The following is a 19873-nucleotide window of genomic DNA, read 5'->3' as shown; positions in this document are numbered from 1 at the left end:
TCTGAGAACCAGGAACTCTGATGTCCAAGGTCAGGAGAAGATGGATGTTCCAGCTCAAAAACAGGAGGAGTGAATTTGTCCTTCCTTAGCCTTTTTGTTCTATTCAGGTGGATCCTCAACTGATCAGATGATGCCTACCCACATTAATGAGGGCAGTCATTACTCAGTTCACTGATTCAGATGCTAAACCCTTCCAGAAACACTCTCACAGACATACTCAGAAATAATGTTTTACCAGATATCTCAGTATTTTTTTAACCCAATGAAGTCAACGCATAAAATTAATCATCACATGTGGAAAATGTGCCATCTGTATTTTTGGCATATATAGCATTGAGTTCTTCTTCCCCCACCAACATATCCTCTGTACACTTCTGAATTTGTCTATTCAGACATTAAAATGCTGCATCTGTTTCAGACTAAAATGTATCATTTTAGAGTGGATTTCTTCATTAAAGATAATCATTGCAAAGAATAGTAACAAATTTCAAGAGATTATCACTAATCAAATACTATGTTATAGTAAGTTCTTTATCATCTCTAATCTTATAAGACTCTTAAAAGTTCTTAAAATGATAAAACTGAGCCACAAATAGTGGATATCCTGCTTAATTTAACATTAGTCTGTAATAGAACTGGCATTCGGGTGTACATCATTCTGATCTTAAAATCATTTTTTCATCCCACTGTAAACTCACCAGAATTTTTTCACTGAATTAAGATTTAATAGTGTGCAGTGAAGTTTAATAGGTTAAAATTCAAAATGCTGTGCTAAGACTCTAATTTCTATATTTTGAAACCACAATATCTGAAGACATTATTAATTATATTTTTGATGTTATGTATAGAGTAAAATACATAATTGCCTAAATGGATTATTTACTATAAGAATATTTTTCTTTAAGTTTTGTATCAAATAGGATTTGACATAAAACAGAATCCATTCAGATTGATAAGATAAAGGTACTTCAAAGATAGGGTTGTTTAAAGATGCAGCAGCATTTTGAAAATAAGCAAGGAATACTGAGGCACCTAAAGACAAGCAACAGAGGAGGGCATTACACTACCCTTTGTAAATCAGGGAGTAAAGAGGAGAAAATGGTAAGGCAGAGCCAAGGATAAAGACCCATTTAATGGGAAGTAAACTCATGACACAATGTATCTAGAGCCAAAAGAATAGCTCTGAAATAGTTATGGGGCTTGTAAGAGGTGCTACAAATTCTCACCTTTCTTATTTCACTGGTTCTTATTGGTTAACCCTAACAAAGAACCAGCTGTGAGGCAGTCTATTGGTCTGAGCCTCCTAATATAGAGAACAGGATAAAGATGGGTGGAAAACAGACATGACAGTATATGTAGAGGAGGAGGAGTCAAATGAAGAATAACCAATTCAAGCTTTAACACTGATGACAAAGACATGTTTAAAAATATTTTCATGTTTGCACGAGTTAATAGGAAACTTACAGATAAAATTCTTTACCTAACTGTAATTAATCTCAGTTGTCCTCTAACATATATTCTTCTGCTTTTCTTAATCTTATTTGTTTTTTCCTTCTAATTAATTAATCATTTTTATACTGCACAGATTCTAGAAGATGTTGTAAGTGCTACCTGAAAATAGGTAAGGTATAAAGGAAGGGAAGGGGAAGGTCAGATAGGAGAAGATAAATGCTTAATGGGATAATGGAACAAGTCATATATAACTTGTATAACTCCCATGATTTGGGGATTATAAAACTAAGTGGATAGTACTTGTCATTCACTAAAATTGGAAATGAACTGGTATGCATGAGTGTGCGTAGAGATAAAGAATTTCATTCTAGACATGTCATAGTTAAGTGGCTTTAGGTTGTCTACATAGGCATTGGGTTTGGGATTAAAAATATAAAATTTTTATTTATTTACATATGACTCTGAAATCTTTAAAGCCATGGTTTTAGAAGATCCTTGAAAGACCTGAAATGGTAAACAATACATAATATAGTGTATATACACCTTTCCAACAGAGAACTAGTAATTTTTATCAGATTATGAAAAGATTCTCTAGTTCAGTATTGCTTTCTGAAGTCTTTCAAAGGAATGGAAACTCTAAAAGGAAAGTGGGCAGACAAGAAAGGAGTGACTATGTTATATTTTTGGACTTTGGGAATAAATTTTTTTCTATATATTAAATGACATTTTATGAAGCCACTGAATTATTGACCAACAACAAGCTTACCCAGAAGGACCATGTTTAATATGCTTTTGATTCTATACTGATCTAAATATCTTTAAAATCTGTGCTCTACAAAATTCTAGAGACAGTGTTAGCAAGTGTCCCCTACTTTATATAGTTCAGAAGACTTCTCAACCAAGACACTCTAGGCTGGAAAAAAAATAACTCCCTACTCTAGTATTATGACACAAATGTTTTCTTTTGAAATATGTTTTAAAAATATTAGAATTGAACTTTTCCCAAAGTAGCCCACTAATATATCAATGTACCACTTGGGTGGGTGTGAGTATGACAGAGAGATGCCTGTGGAACAAAAGCCCTAATTATGTACATAGTAATCACGTTTACTTTATTTAGACCTCTATCACTTACTCTTAGCATGGAAATATATCTTCATGATATTATTACCCTGGATATTAAATAAAGGATATAAAAAGAGAAGATTTTAAATTTGAGTATATATCATTGCTTAGCTGAAACCTTGAAGTCAATTCCAATTCTCTACTCCCAAAGTAGTGAAAAATATACTCTAATTTTTAGTGTCATTAACTAATTTGCACAATGTTTTTTATAATATGTCTTTGATGCTTTTTAAAATGACACAAAAACCAAATATTTAAATTTGGTATTTATATTCTAAACATTAAAACTATTTTGAGTAGACCCCATCATATGAAAGTATTTTCCAGTGTGGGGTGTGTGTGTGTGTGTGTGTGTGTTTGTAGTTAGTACATACAAAAGAAAGATGTTAAAAATTATAAATTAAATCACATATTTCAATCCAAATATTACAAATATATTGATAAAGATGTATCCTATGACATACTGGAAATGAGATGATTAAAAGAATAAGAAGGATTTCTGAAAGAACAGCATTTTATCTCATTCTATTTTTTAGTCTTTGTCAACTTTTTAATAAAATACCAATCCAGGCACAAAAAAATGATGAAAACAGCTACTAATAAGATCTTTAATCAAACATTTCTCAGAATTCAGGAAGAATTTCTCCTGACAACAAGATATACAGAACTGCAATAACTGGCTGATGTTAACATGTTTGTTATCTGCTGCTTGTTTTAGTAAACTGCATTTTCTGATGATAAAGTAGCACCTCCTTTCTCCCCAATTATTTATATCTTTGATTAAAGAAGCAGGCTAAGCCATAAAAAGAACCGAGTGCTGACCCTATACAATGAGAGTTAATTCTAGTACTGCCTTCATGAGTTTTCTTTGTGCACACATATAGTAGAAATTCAATGTACACTTACTGAGCTTATTCCTGTGTGCTAAACAATGTGTTTATCACTAGCATTAGTGAACGCAACATAGCCTATGATTTCATTGAATTCGTAGCTTAATAGGAGATACAGACAAGTAAACTAATAATTTTGAGTGTTATGATATCAGTAAGTTAGCAAGGGTTCTGGTAGTATTCATTCAAGAAGCAGATCACCCACTTCCTGGGACTTCTCAGAGAAACCACTGTCTAAATCTGAAGTTTATCTGATCTAATTGGTCAACCACTGAATGATTTTAAGCAGAGGGGAGATATTATCAAGTGTGCACATTAGAAAGATCAGTGGTGTGTCACCAATTCTGCAACATCAGTACATCTCTTTACAGTCTTGTTAAGAGTTTAATTCTCAGTATTGCAACCTGGCTAGCAACAGAACAAGGAAAGAAGGCAGTAATTCTTAGCTTTCAGGTATATGAGGTTAATGCTAGGAAGAATTTTGGTTCTAACTGTTAAGATAATAACATTGCTACACAGAATTTCAGGTAGGGTTACATTTAATGTCATATCTAGGATAATCATATGGTCTGATTTGTCTCGGACAGCTGGTTGTTATCAAGTTTCCTTTAGACTAAAAATATATAGTCACCTTTATAAAATTCTTAAATAACTATAGATTAAAGTAAATATGAGCTCCATTCTGAGCCAAATCAGAAATCAAAAACTAAATCAGACATTTAAACACGAGAGAATTTACTAACTACAGAAGTGTTTCAGCTAAGATCTCAGAGATAGTAATTGCAGGTAGCAGCTAAAATCCTTTAGAACTGGGTATTCAAAGAGAAGAGACTGAAATTATTACAATTTAGTAATAGGAGAAGGTTCCCCATGGAGTTGAGTATCAAGGTTCTGAGGAGTACTGACCAGTAGGTGGTAATGTCCCTGAGAGCTTGTGATGGGACTGATTCTACAAGTATTGAGGTAAAATGGAAATTAGATTCAATTGCTGGAGCTATTAGAACAAATTTTTGCCAAATGTTAAAAGGCTGGGCCTATGTGAAACTGACAGGAACAAGAAGTAGGCAGAAACTTCAACGGAAGCAGTCTCTAGCCCTGTAGACTCCTAGCTATCCTTGTTGGCAGAGCCTAACTGACAAAGTAAGTGAGCAAGGCAAAAAATGTGGTTTGCACAATGAACCCCCAAACTGCACACCCATTTACTGCTCATTTTCTGGCAAACTGGGGAATGCTTACGAAAGAGAATGAAGATGAATTTTTATTTCATTTTAAAATTAGGCCAATGTAGTTGAGGATGTCAGAATATCAGAACCATTAACTATATTTTTGCTTCAAAAATCTGTCTTTAAGTGCATTATTTTAAAAGGCATATACAGTATGTTAAATATTGGATTGTGTATTGTGAAGCATGTAAATACTTTCTATATGAGCCCTGAAGGCATTTCTTTCACTAGTTTACTTAATATAGTTTTCCATATGTGGAATAATTTAGCTTAAGTGTAATAGATAGATCCACATAAGCATTCTGTTTTGGGAAAATTAAAATTTGCTTTGCTTGGTTTTTACTGCAGATATACATATATACACACATAGAGATGCCTTGAGGTATAACATTAGCAAGGCTGATAGAATTTTCACCTTATTTGCAAGCATGGCCATGTTTCTTACTTTGCATGTCCTTCAGGCCTCATCAGAGCACAAAGTTCTGAGTGACTTCAAAGGGTTTTCTGTGCTCAGATCAGCTCTATGGGGCATGAGAAATGAACCGACACCAGAGGTGCAATGAAAGGTAAAAATCACAGCATCGACACAGCTCTTGGGTTAAGTGGTAGGCTGAATTACTGCACCTGGATATATGAATCTCATGGGTTCATGATGGAAAAGATGATAAGTATTTAAGGCAGAAAATAAATCTGAGTTCACTCACTGAATTCAGGGAAAGTTTTCCTCACCAAGTAATGTAGGGAACGTTTCATTATTATTATGAAGATCTGTCAGCTTCCTTGTTTAAAGAAGAAAATAACAAATAGAATGATCAAGCATAAACGCAAAAGCAGTATCTGGTTCACAATAGGTAATCCACATATGCTATTTGGATAAAAACAGTCCCTTCACAGTTTAATAGGTATTTTTTCAAAATCTTATATTTACAGTGGTGTGAGTTCTAGGGATACTGAGAAATTAAAGACAGAACCAGGAATATATAGAAGAAATTCTATGTATCTCTCTGTGCCAGCCTCTCTTCTCTCTAAAAGATTGGCCTTTGCAAAGGGAAGAAAGACTATTGGATTCAGATATTATACCCTTTGACACAAATTGTTGCAATAACTTCTTGTAAACAGGAAAATATAAAATTTAACACAATGTTTACATACATGTACATGTTAAAAAGAATACAATATCTCAAAATGAAGTGGCTTATAATTTTAGGTAGATTGTGCACTTGATAGTTATGATTTGCATTTTTGAGAACTTAAGTCTTTAAATAATCATTATTTGATATAGATCAATATGAAATTTATTCTCTAGAATTAGGATTTTTATTGTCTCCCATTCAAATACTCGTGTTTATGGACTTTTAAACTTTTCCTTTTTTTCATGAGGGTTCCTTCTTCACAAATATCACTTTGAGTGTTCCTAGAGCTCATATTAATACCATATTAATATTCCTTTACAATTTATTGACAATGGCATGAGATTAAGAGTCATAAGAGTCTTTTGGAAAGCTGCTATAAGCAGGAACATGTTTTCCTTCTGCTTTTTAGCTGAATGACAGGATATCTATTGAACATTAATACTTAAGAGCAGCCCGAACTTCATTCTTCATGTGCATGATTTACAAAGTTTCTTACTGGAATATCATTTCTTCTGGAATGTGTCTTAGAGTATTGACAATAAAGACTGAGTGAGACATATATTAGGCTCAACAAAACACATTGCAATTATTATTTATTCAGTCATATCTCAAATGATTGCTTACAAAACAAAATTGGACATATTGTCTTACAACCAGCCATGTTCCATAAATCTCTTTCTCATTCTCAAAACATTTCCCTGTAGTGCTCTAGCAACCACTCTGTTCAGTTTGTGTATGTTACACTCTTCTTCCATCCCTATTATCAGGCTCCACTTTAGAGATTTAGGATATTACCAATAGCTGGAAATGAAATCATGTGGTTAGAAAAAGAGATTTCCTATAATTGGTAATAGATAGGTTTTTTTTCTCTACAATGTTAAGTTTTTTCCTTTATTTCTGGGCTGTGACCTCTAGAAACCAATTGAAACCAATTGAAACACTGTAGTATTGTACGATTTTCCAGAAGTCCAATGGCTCAACTGGGCCCCCATTGCAGCCACTACTGCCACCACGTTTTTCAATCCTCATTTGTGAAACATCCTTCTCCCAAGTTTCATATGCAATCCTTTGGAAAAAGCATTTGCTTTTCACTGCTCAGAATTTGACTCCAAATTCCACATATCCTGTTCTGATCTCTCTTGTCTATGCTTTATTATTTCTACTTGAATAACCTTTCACTATAAATTTAGCCTATGAAATTTTGAAGATGGTGCTAAAACCCACCTATGTGGTCCAAGGATAACATTTCTTGATGAGAGAGGAATTATTTTAAGTTGAAAACACTATGATTTTTTCCTAGTCTAGTTTCTATGGATTAATTTTTTTATATACTAGTAAAAATAAATAAATAGTCATGAATAAAGCAATGAAAAAAAGGATATAAAAAGGAAGGAAAGAAGAAAAAATTGAAAAGGGAAGGAAAGAAGGAGGTTCTTCTAACGGGAGGGCCACCTGTGAGGACAAGGTATCAGGGTGTCAGTGAGAGCCCCCTCAGCAGCAACCTCAACCATCCCCATTGACATGTACTTTTTACACATTATTAGCAGTCTTGGTACAGTCGTTGACAGTATTAGCAGAACTATCAATCCTTTCAGAATCTATTAGCAAAAACAGCCCTTTCAGCAGACTCTGGAAAAAAATTCAGTAATTCATTTCAGAGGGCTTGGTAGTTTTAAAAGCTGAAAGTGACTGAAGAAAATGATGGGTGTTCTATGACTTAACACCTAGGACTCAGTTTTGGAGCACAAGTAAAAGATCCCCTAGGAACTTGCACAACTGGGAGAAAATTGATTGGCTAGATTAGAATTTCTGTAAAATGTGAAGGAATGGAGTGAAAATAATGCTATGCTGTAACATTTATTGAGGCTTCATATTTACGTCTTATACAGTATACCTCACAAGATTCAAGCCACATGAAATTCTGACACTTATATAGTCTGTCATTCTTTGTTCTCTTGCTGTGAAGGTAAATGGATGCTCAGCATGATTTGGCATTTAATTTCTCCGGGAAGATGCAAACAAGTGTCTCAAATTGTTAATTTATTCATCCAAACTCCTCGCAGTAGGTGATCTTTACTTCATGCTGTAATGGTTAATATTAGCCATTTCCTTATAGTCTTAATCTAAAATTGCTTTCTTTAATACAGATATCCCTTCTTAATTTTCCCAAGTCTATATGACACTATCATCCTTTTAGTATTTCAGGTTAAAAATTTTAAAGTCATCTTTGACTACTACATATTATTGTGAATATACATCTCACATGTATGAAAATAAATAAATTGCAATGTCCCAAATCATTAACATACAATTTTCCTTCTAACTCTCACAAGCAGAACATGAATTTGGGATTAATTGTTTTTATTTCTGGATCATAATAATAGCTTATTAAAAGTCTCTCTACCTCCATTTTTCCCTTTAAAAATTATTTCTGCATATTACTGCTAGATTAGTCTTCTCTGAACTAATTTTATCTTGAAATATAATAAAAGAAAAATATTTACATGTTCTCATCAAAAGGCTATACTCTCTTTATGTTATCTATCATATTTAAATTTTTGTCTAATTTGTGTGAATATTTAAATAATCTGATTTTAGGTTATTTTTCTAAATTTCATCCATTACTTAATCAGGAAATCTTTCAGTGATTTAGTAAATAAAACTACTAATTTGGTATGTGCTGCCTTCTTAATATTAATCAGAATGCAAATTTCATGAGGGTAAGGATAGTGTTCAATATTTTCTTTTATCTTTCACAGAACCCATAATAGTAGTTTTAAAAATACAGTTTTTTGATAATCACATATTTGTAAATAAACTTTAAAAAAAAATAAAGCTAGTTTTTAAATATCACTGAAATCTATTTCTAATCAATTAGAATCATATGAAATCATGGAACTAAAACTTAGGAGCAAAAAATTTATACAGTTTAACAATTGTTGTTATGTCATGCATATATTGTCTGTCCATAGATGAGAAAATCAGCTCACCATGTTTTCTGAAAGACAAAATGCTTTTCAATCATAAATTATTTACAGACTTCTTTACAGAGATCTATTCATTGTCATTTAATAAGAAAATGTCTTTGTATGCTTCATAATATTCGTGGAAATTCCAATGCACAGCTTACACCCTCTTTCATAATTGCCTACTGGCTTGTCATTGCATATGTCAAGCTCCCTTGTGAAGTAGAATCCACTTAGAATTTAATGTAACTCAAATGATTTTAGTGTTGTTTTGATTATCTATAACAAATCGTCTTCAATCTACTTTCTGAAAAACATTTTTTGTTATGAGAAGCAACTTCTGCTCACTTAAACATAACCTTATGTTTCATATCTCAACGTCACAAAGCTGTCACTGCTTTTGAGGTATATTCTCAGATTTCCAGTTTTTACTTAGTATTAAATAGGTAAATAAGTTAATTCATTTAAGAGACCTTAAATGTTCAATCAGTTAATTCATTCAAAAGACCCTGAAGACCTTAAATTAATGACATATTAAATCCATTGCTTTTAACCTGTTGAGATTATTCATTTTTCTTCTCTATCATGCACTTAAGTAAATGCTGTTTTGTTGACAGCTAATATTTAACATGTCAGAGACCAAGTTTATTACTTTCACTGAGCAAATTCCTTATTTTTCAAATACCCCAAAGTTCTCAATCACGTATTCCCCCTTTCCTTCTTCAGATGATTTGTTGAATAATTTGTCTTTTCTAAAGATCATTAAAGTGAGTGAGAAATCTTATATATCTATAGAATTTATAGTACATAGATGTGAAAAGATTCCAACTGTTTCTACTGAATACTAGTCAATGATATCTGGTCATTAAATGGGCGTAAGAATCTGTTCCTTTCAATAGAAGTCTGGAAACCTGAGATCTCCAGCTCTACGAAGTGGTGACTGAAATAAGTTGTTCAAATCTGTTTGGTTCTCCACTCCCTCGTTTGTATAATTAAGTCATTGAAGTATCTTTTGGAGGTCCTTTTAACATTGAAATTGGTCATGATTAATTCAGTGGGTGAGAAGTTTGTGAGGTGCATTCCTATGGCTGAGCAATAATGAATAACCAATATTTGAACTCCCGCTAACAATACTACCTACAAATGCCCGTTTATCTCCCATAATTACTTGCCACCTTGCATATAAATTTTATATTGCTCAATTGAAAGAATAACAACTTTTAATCATAGTACTTTGAGGCAAACATTTATTATATAAATATGGATGATTATAATTAGCGTTTCTCCTTAAAAGCATTTGAATTTTCTTGAATTCAATTTCCTTTTTACTAGTGTGGAAAAAGAGATCCATTTCATCCTCTGAAAATGGAATGCATTTAGAAATGGGGAAAGAAACTATGTTCCTTTGGCAAGATCCCCTGGGCTAAGATGCCAGCTTCATTTTTCTTCATTGTTCAGTGTTAATTTGGTTCAGCTTTGTTTGCTGCCAGTGTAGTGCCATTTGAAATCCAGAAAACAAGGAGAGAAATTACATACTAGTAATTCAATATATTTGGCCCTTGGGGAAATCTAGACTTCTAAAGTTTTAATAATCTATTTATTTATTTCTATTTATGATATAAGCATTGGAAAAATAGCATTTTAATATAAAGAGTATTGAAAGTATTTCTGTGAAATCTCCCACATAATGTTAAATGTTATATGTACCTGATCAGGTCCATTGGCTCAGAAATTCATAGCTATCAACTTTTGTCTTGTAAGAAATTTTGAAAAATATGGAAAATCTATAAACAAATCTATGCTTAAACAGAAGAAATGATTCTATTTTTATAACTTTATACTGAAATTAATATGTATAAACATGTAATTATTTTAGCATGGATTCTACAATAGATTTTTATGGAGTATTACAAAAGGAGATATTGTTGGTAAAATTAATTCTGCACATAACTATTTGGCATATGAAAAGAATAAAATATTATAGTGGTGTTTCCACTAATGATCTGTTTTGTTTACTACCATATAAAAACAAGAGTCTATTTTGGGCTTTTATTTCAGTCGCATAAAATTTCCTTTAGAGTTTGATTTGTTTTAAAAAAGAAAGTTCTGGAATAATAAATATTTTTGAAGAAATAGTATCATTTAAATATATCTGTAAAGAGGCAAGTTTATGAGGATGAACTATGGCAGCTTGAACACTTCCTGTCCTGGTATCATTATCTCAATTGCCACCAAACTATTAATACTTTATCTCTCTCATGCCACATAGCTGCCGAGGCTTAGAGTCTGGTAGCAAGACCTCAGACTTAATTCAAGTCCTCAAGGAGTGGGCTGTTATAGTAATTTTCTCCACTGGGCTTGATATCACTTTGGGACAAGTGCAGGGAAATTTAGGATGAAGATCTAAAGAAATCACATAGATTCCAGAGAGAAACTGGTCTGCAAAGATCATGGATCTCAACCCCAATAATGGGAAAGTCTGCATCTTTTCTCTTGAGAGCTTCATGGAGGAATAGCTGGTTCTGCTGTAAAGAAGAAGGTGTGGCATCTTGAGTTCCATTTACCCCTAAAAGTGAGAGTAATAAGAACTGAAAACTTGACTGTTGCTTTTTCTTAGGTCAAGAATGCATTGTTTCACACCTCTCTCCAGATCACTGTTATGTTACTCCAAGTAGTTAGATTGAGCCTTAATGAGAAGGCAAAATAAAATTTTGTGTTGCTAAGGGGCCCCAGCAAATAGAGGAAACAAAAGAAGAACAGACAAAAGGGGCAGTTTCTAATGAAATAAGACTGCTCTTAAGAGAAAGATATTTTAAATAAAAGCAACAGTTTTCATTTAACTTCAACAAAATTTTATTTTTTTAAAAAAATCAAGCATTTTAAATCTGTAGGTTGATGACACTGATCAGATCTGAGAAGTTTATGACCAATATTTCTTAGTTATTGTACGGCCCTGTTATTTCTCTCCTACTGTATTACATATTCACCTATATGAATGACAAACCATTAGCTTTTGGTTCTTTTTCTGTACTTTCCTGGGTATTTTTCTCTACTTCACTTGTCTTCTCTTTGCTATTCTGCTTTTAACGCACTCATTAAATGTTCAGTTAATATATTTCTCAGATTTAGGATTTACAAAGATTTCCTATTTTTATAGTTTCCAGTTTTCTGATAAAAATCTTTATATTTTCCCCTCTTCTCCTGAACATATTAATCACAGTAATTTTAACTTTTTTCCTAAAACTCAAAGAGCTCTATCATCTCTGTCTTTGCTTCTTTTATCTGATTTTTTTTTCCCTTCAATTTCTGCCATTTCTAGCCTATCTTCTGGAATTCTTGAAAATTGCTTATTTAATGCCAGTGTTATGTTTAAAAAATTATGGAGGCTCTGCATGATCCTATCTTCTTTTGTGGTCTATTTATTTTACTTCTAGAATGCAGTTAGAAGTAAGAACAATTTTTCTGGTCCAAATAAAGATGGAATATTTTCCTCATGTGAAGGTTAGCCAGTTTCCTGTTGGGTTTTGTTTAGGGCAATCCTACTTTATGCCTCTTTTAATAACATATATTTTAAGAAAGTATTTTTATAATCAAAATGTTTGGTTGAGACCAGGGATCAGCAGACTTTATGTGAACAGCCAAAGAGTAAACATTTCAGGCTTTGTGGGTCATATGGTCTCTGTCATAACTAGCCAGTCCCACTATTGAGGCACAAAACTATCCATAGACAACACATGCATGAATGGGTATGCCTTTGTTCCAATAAAACTTTATTCACAAAAACAGGTGTTAGGCTGAATTTAACCTGTGTGTTACAGATGGCTGGTATCTAAATTAGATCACAAATAAATGTCCCATCAGTTTCTTCACATTTGCCCCTTGAATTTAAAAAAATAGCTAAGGCCTCAAGGAAAAAGGAAGCACACAAAGAGGAGGAACTGCACATTTTTCTGCAGTTCCTTTTCCTACAGGATCTTTTCCCTCTGCTATTAGTGTACGTTGTAGTCTTGAATTGTAACTATTTGTCCTTCTAGGCCCATGAGAGGCCTATAAATTCTGAACCACAGTTTCTGCTTGTTTACTAAGTGTCCTACCGTTATTAATCAACAAATACCTGGAAGGAAAAGTGACAGAGAATGTCTGGCTAATGTCAACACTTTCGTCTTCTATCTGGAATCTTGGCTTTGCAAATTTATTGCTTTCTTTATTGCACTCTATCACCTTTGCAGAGCTGTTTTGGTATTTCTTACAGTGTTTTCTATTTCTTCTTGAGGGGTGAGTTGGTCAAATACAAGATAATCTGTCATAGTGGGAAGCAGAAGTTCCCAAAGTGAAAACAAACAAATAAACAAAAAAGCAGTTTGTATCATCTTGAGTAAACTGAAAAAATACAGAAGTGGAAAACCATAACAATGAAATACATAGAAGCAAACACTGAATAAAAAAAGAACTAATATCATATATATCAAGTTTTACACTTTTTTTGAAAACTACTTAATCATGTTCAATAATATAAAATAAAATCTGAATAATAGAATGACATGCCGTGCTTTTGATAGGAAGATTGATAGAGTAAAATTTTCAATCTTCTCCAAATTAAATAATAAATGTAATGTAATTTCCATTGTAATCACAAGAATTATTTCTTAGTTGGGTAAAATGATCGCAAATTCCATTTGAAAAATAAATGTCTGAGAATAGCCAAGACAATTATAACAAAGAATAGTTACAGAAGACTAGACTTATACTAAAACAATATAAAAACATCAGAATTTTTTTTAAAAGTCCATGGTATAAGAATAGAAAAAAATAAAGTAAATGTAAAAATTAAGCATTTTAAAATAAGATGTAAAAGCTTAAATGAGCATCCTGTTGGTTCAACAAAACTCTTAACCATGTCAGAAAACCTAGAAGCTATGAAAAACTAAAGACAAATATATTTGAGTAAATAATTTTTAAAAAATATATTGCATCACAAAATATACTATAAACAAAGTTAATATGCCTATGACTGATTAGGATAAATATTTGCAATGGAATTAACATCTTAATATAATAAGTCCATAAATTCTTGAAATTTAGGCAAATATACATAAAAATAATTTATTGATATTGCATTACAATATATGATACATTCAATGTATTTTTCTCTCATGAGCCACAACTATTGTTGGCAAATAAGGGGAGAAATATAAATTTAGTAGTATTTAGGAAGCTCTATGGCAAAACCCATTAAAATAAAAATGTTTATATTTAACATTTCTTCTGCAAATATATCCTATGGAAATATAAGTCTCATTCATATAGCTATGAGGATATTTATTGTAACTATGTTGTGGAAAAAATAAAATAAGATGGATGTTAATCTTTAATAAAATGGTTGAATAAAATGTGGCATATTCAAATTATGAAAAATATGAAGATATTAAAAAGAATGAAATTCTTCCATTTTGATCTATTAAGTGAAAACTGTAAGATACAGAGCAGATAGGTAGATGTAATATGATCAAATTTTTCTAAGACAAAGAAAGAAATTTTTAAAAATACATCTAAAGTGTTTTGTATGAATTTATTAACATGGAAAATCAATGGAGATGAAAATATATTAGTTTCTTTGAGTGGAAAATACTCAATTTATTTAGCCCTTACAAACAGAACTCATCAATAAAGTTCATGTATATGAGATTTTGGAAATTAATAAGAAAATTCTAAACAGCTGGAAAGAAGATAGATGAGAGGTCTTCACACACTGTAAGGTACAAGTTCATCTGGAACACACAAAAGAGGATCTTGAATGGCACCAGAATTAATCTCCTAACCACACGTCTTTGTTTTTTTTCAATTTTCAATTTTATGTATACATATGTACATATTGTGGGGGCACATGTGATATTTTGATACAAGCATACAATGTGTAATGATCAAATCAGAGTAATTGGGATATCTATCACCTTATACACTTATTTCTTTCTGTTAGGAACATTTCAATTCCACTCTTCTAGTTATTTTGAAATAGACAATAAATCATTACTATAGTTGCCTTATTTTGCTATCAAACACGAGACATTATTCCATTTAACTGTATCTTTGTACCAATAAGCCAACCTTTCATTATCCCCACTCCCTACAACACTCCCCGGACATCAGTCTACTCTCTCTATCTCCATGAGATCGATTGTTTTAGCTCCCCTAATGGGTGAGAACATATGATATTTGCCTGTCTGTGCCTGGTTTATTTCACTTAGCATAATGTTCTCCAGTTCCATCCATGTTGTTGCCAATGTCAGGATTTTATTATTTTTTATGGCTGAATAATATTCTATTGTGTATATGTACCATGTTTTCTTTATTCATTCATCCGTTGATGGACATTTTAACTACACTTCTTATAAGTAGTTCTTTAGAGTCTTGCTTCTCAAAGTGTTGTTTTTAGACTAGTAGCATTGGCATCACCTGGCAACTCTTTAGAGAGGCATGTATCTTGGACAGCTCAGAATTATTGAATTAGAATCTTCATTTTTACCAAGCTCCCCAGATAATTTTTATGTACATTATGCTTTGAGGAGCAATGCTTTAGCTCAGGAGTCCCCAACCTTTTTGATACCAGGGACTGGTTTCATGGAAGACTGTTTTTCCATGGATGGGGGGTGGGAGGAAGGTGGAGCTCAGGACATGATGAGGGCATTGGGGAGCGGCTATAAATGCTCTCCATTGCCCGCCACTTGCCTCCTGCTGTTTGGTGCACCCCCCAACCCCACACACTCTTTCCTAAGTTTCATAGAAGGCAATTTTTCCCCAGTGCGGGTGGGGTGGGAAGAGGGTGGCGGAGCTTTGTGGTCCAGTCCCTAAAAGGCCCAAAGCCCAAAGGGTTGGGGACTGCAGCTAACTGATGACTGATGGATGAAAGTCAGAATTCACAATGTATCTTTTATATTTAGGTGTCTACAATTATGCACAGAAAAGTGTGACAAGTTCTTATTTAAAAAAATATTTATAATAACGTGCATTTTAATAAAAACAATAACAAATATACTCTGTAATAACTCTCTGATAGATTTTGATGGGGAACACATGAATTCATTAATTTTAGACAATATAGAATACTTATTAAATACTTATTAAGGTTATTGGAGCCTTAGTTCTCCCAACTACAAAATAGAACCTTAATTAATAAACCTATTTTATTGGACTATCATAAAAATATACATAGTAATTTGAATGTTAAAAAGCTTTACATAAATAGAAAGGCATTGTTTTCATTGGGGTTTTTATTAAATGCACATACATCTTTTCCTTTTCTTTACTTCAGAGTTTTTCAAATTGGAATTTTTCAGAAGGTTATGGAAAAGTTTTAGTCAATCAAGGAAATTGAAGGCATAAAATATTATGTAACTATTTACTGACATATATTTACAGATTCTTAAAGTTTTGCCTCCTATTCTGTTTTTCTGTTTGCCCTCATATCTAGTTTTTATGAATTGTATTAATCTAATACTGGTTTCCACATACATTTTGTAATTTGTATAATTAATAAATGTATGAATATTAAATAACATATTATGGACTGGGTTATTTCAATAGAAATATAACAGCTTGAAATAAAACAATGTGATATGTGATTTTGAGTGTGACTCAATAAAAATAATATTAATCACATTTAAAAACATACAGTGTATTTTTGATGAAAAGATTTCTTTTCCATTGGGTAAGATACCTGGTAGTGGGATTGCTGGATCAAATGGTAGGTCTACTTTTAGCTCCTTCAGGAATCTCCATACTGTTTTCCATAGAGGATGTACTAATTTGCAGTCCCACCAACAGTGTATAAGCATACATTTTTCTCTTTATCCATGCCAGCATCTGTTGGTTTTTCACTTTTAATAATGGCCATTCTGACCAGGCTAAGATGGTATCCCATTATGGTTTTAATTTGCATTTCCCTAGTGATTGGTGATATTTAACATTTTTTCATGTCTGTTGGCCATTTGTGTATCTTCTTTTAAAAAAGTTCTGTTCATGTCTTTTGCCCACTTTTTGCTGGGATTGTTTGGTTTTTTTCTTACTGTTTTGTTTGCTTCTTGTTTGTTGCTGTTTATAGATTATGGATATTAGTCCTTTGTCGGATAGTTTGTGAATATTTCCTCCCATTCTGTAGGTTCCCTGTTTATTCAGTTAATAATTTGTTTTGCTGTGCAGAAGCTTTTTAATTTAATTAAGTTCAGTTTATTTACTTTTGTTGATGCTATATTTGCCTTTGGGGTCTTAGTCATAAATACTTTGCTGAGGCCTATGTCTAGAAGAGATTTTTATATATTTTCTTCTACAATTTTTATGGTTTCATCCCTTACATCTAAATCTAATCCATCTTGAATTAATTTTTTAATATGATGAGAGATATAGGTCCTGTTCGATTCTTATGTATGTGGCTATGTGATTTTCCCAGCACTATTTATCAAATAGGATGTCCTTTCCCCAGTGTATGTTGTTATCTGCTTTGTCAAAGATCAGTTGGTCATAGCTATTATATATGGTTTTATTTCTGGGTTCTCTATTCTGTCCATTGGTCTATGTCTATACTTTTATGCCAGTATCATGCTGTTTTGATTTCTATATCTTTATAGTATAATTTGAAGTCAGGTGATGTGATGCTTCCATATTTGTTCCTTTTGCTTAAAATTGCTTTGCCTATTCAGGCTCTTTTTTGGTTCCATATAAAGTTTAGGATTATTTTTTCTTGATCTGTGAAGTAAGACATTGGATTTTGATGAGAATTGAGTTGAATCTGTAAATCTCTTTGGGCAGAATGGACATTTTAATGATGTTGATTCTACCAATCCATGAATATGTGATATTTTTCCATTTGTTTGTGTCATCTATGATTTCTTTCATCGATGTTTTATATTTCTCCTTGTAGAGATCTTTCACCTCCCTGGTTAAATATATTTCTAAGTTTTTTATTTTATTTGTAGCTATTGTAAATGTTATTAAATCCTTGATTTGACTTTCAGCTTGACTGTTATTAATATATAGAAATGCTACTGATTTGTGTACATTGATTTTGTAACTTGAGACTTTGCTGATGTTTACTGCAGCATAATTCACAATTGCAAAGATATGAAATCAACTTAAGTACCCATCAATACATGAGTGTATAAAGAAAATGTGGTATGTATATACCATGGAGTACTACTCAGCCCTAAAAAATAATGAAATACTGTCATTTGCAGTGACTTGGATAGAACTAGATCTCAGGCAATATGAAAGGACCAGGGAACCAACTACCATACTCTTGTTTGTAAATCAGATACTGTGCCTGAAGTTTCCAACCTCTTTCTAAGAGGTGCTCATCTTTCTAAGTGAGAGACACAGCAGTGGCTCATCAAATTTGCACACTGTTCAGAGAAGAAAAAGAGAAACCAATTACACCTTAGAAGCAAATCAAAAGGTGGGAAGTATTGAAGGATACATGCACAGAGCCCTTCTTCTGTCTCCTGCTTCCTTTTCCCACAGTTCTCCAGGCTGAATCTTCCTAGAGCAAGTGCCAAGACAGCCTTTGTCAGAGAAATCACAGATTGTCTCAGCCTCCTGTTCACTCTAGGTCCTTCCAGCCACGGAACCATCCCAGAATCACCTTGTCTTCATCTTTTGTCTCATTTCCATTTAATCTTCAAGGTATGATTTCTTGGTTCAATCTTAGCTATAGAAAAAAGTTACTAATTTAGGAGCTCTCTGTAGGTCTTCCCTTGGTGCAATTGTCCCACCTGGGAAGGACAAGGGTAGGCCTCAGTCCTCAGTCTTGGCCCTGCCCCACCTTAATCCTGTCCCAAGCAACTGCCGTACCGGGGGTAGAAGGGAACACCCTATGAATCTGCCAATCAGAACTTAGTACACCAACTGCAAAAGAATGCAGAGGACTCTCTAGCCCATGGGCCAAGCATCATAGGTACAATAGAGTCCGGAAAGTGACTTAGAACAACCCACATGCCTAGTAAGACTCAGGTTATGCAACTCCCAACTGTCCAATCAAAGTGATTCCATGGTGATCTCTGAACCACGAGGGAGAGCCCAATCTGGGCACTATAAAACAAGATGTAGATAGTAACCAGGCCCTTCCTTTTGCTCTCTCTTTGCTATGACAGTGGGTCCGGTCATCATCTGTGGTATGTGTACCGTGCTCTGTAAACCTATATCTTGCTCTTGCTCTATAATCCTATCTTTATCTCCTCAATAAAGCTCATTTTTGTGCTTGTCTTACTTTGGTATATCTCGTCATTCTTCAGCCACCAGTACACCAAGAACTGACATTGCAGACCTGAAACCTGATACTTTCAGGAAAAACATGCCATGCCATCCTATCCCACTCCTTCCACTCTGCTTTTAAGATGGTCTCAGAAGTATAGAGTAAGAATGAAAATGACCCTTCCCCAACAGTGGAGATTTGAACCAGAGACAACAATTCAGAACAAGAATTGGTAGACAGCCATTTAAATCTCCTTACCCCTCTCTTCTAACACTAGATTCAACCTGGAAATCTGGAGAAATATTTAGGAGGTTGCTGAAGACTCAGGTATTTTGTTAATGAAAAAGAACTCCATTATGGACATAAGGACATAAAGATCTCATTGGAAGTATGCAAAAAGCCTTTAAGATCAGGTGTTCTCAGTTTTGTTTACTGCTGTAATTCTAAGACTAGAACATTGCCTGACATAAAGCAGGTACCCAACAAATGTCTGTAAATGGATGAATGAATGAGTAAATAAATACTTTACAATCACTAGTATTTGATTTCTATTTGTGATTTGTTAGAATGTTTTTGATATTATAAATAAATTTATGCTATAGCACTTAAATATTTTTCAAATATTGAAATTTTCAAATATTTTTCAGCATGATTTTTAACTCATATTTCAGAAATGACAAAGTTACTGCTCTTTGAATAAGTCCTTACATTTTTAAGCTACATGTAATTAAATATCATTAAAATTGAGAGAGTACAGTTTTGAAAGAATATGCATAATAAAATATATAAATAGTTTCTTGAAGTAAAGAATATTTTTGCAAAACAAATTATTCAATTTTCTTTT

At 32.9% G+C, this 19873-nt stretch overlaps 1 long non-coding RNA gene across 1 annotated transcript in view; it reads left to right on the top strand.

Moving 5' to 3' along the window:
• LOC123648261 overlaps nucleotides 1-19411 on the top strand; it is a 79236-nt gene extending 59825 nt beyond the window's left edge. The window contains exons 3-4 of the long non-coding RNA XR_006738542.1: nucleotides 18300-18461; nucleotides 19307-19411. This is a non-coding gene — a long non-coding RNA (uncharacterized LOC123648261). The remainder of the gene's footprint in view (nucleotides 1-18299; nucleotides 18462-19306) is intronic.
• Nucleotides 19412-19873: the final 462 nt, after the last annotated feature.

Source organism: Lemur catta, chromosome 12, assembly GCF_020740605.2.
Source record: "Lemur catta isolate mLemCat1 chromosome 12, mLemCat1.pri, whole genome shotgun sequence".
In the NCBI taxonomy this organism is placed as follows: Eukaryota; Metazoa; Chordata; class Mammalia; order Primates; family Lemuridae; genus Lemur; species Lemur catta.
This window is presented reverse-complemented; position numbering and strand designations above follow the sequence as displayed.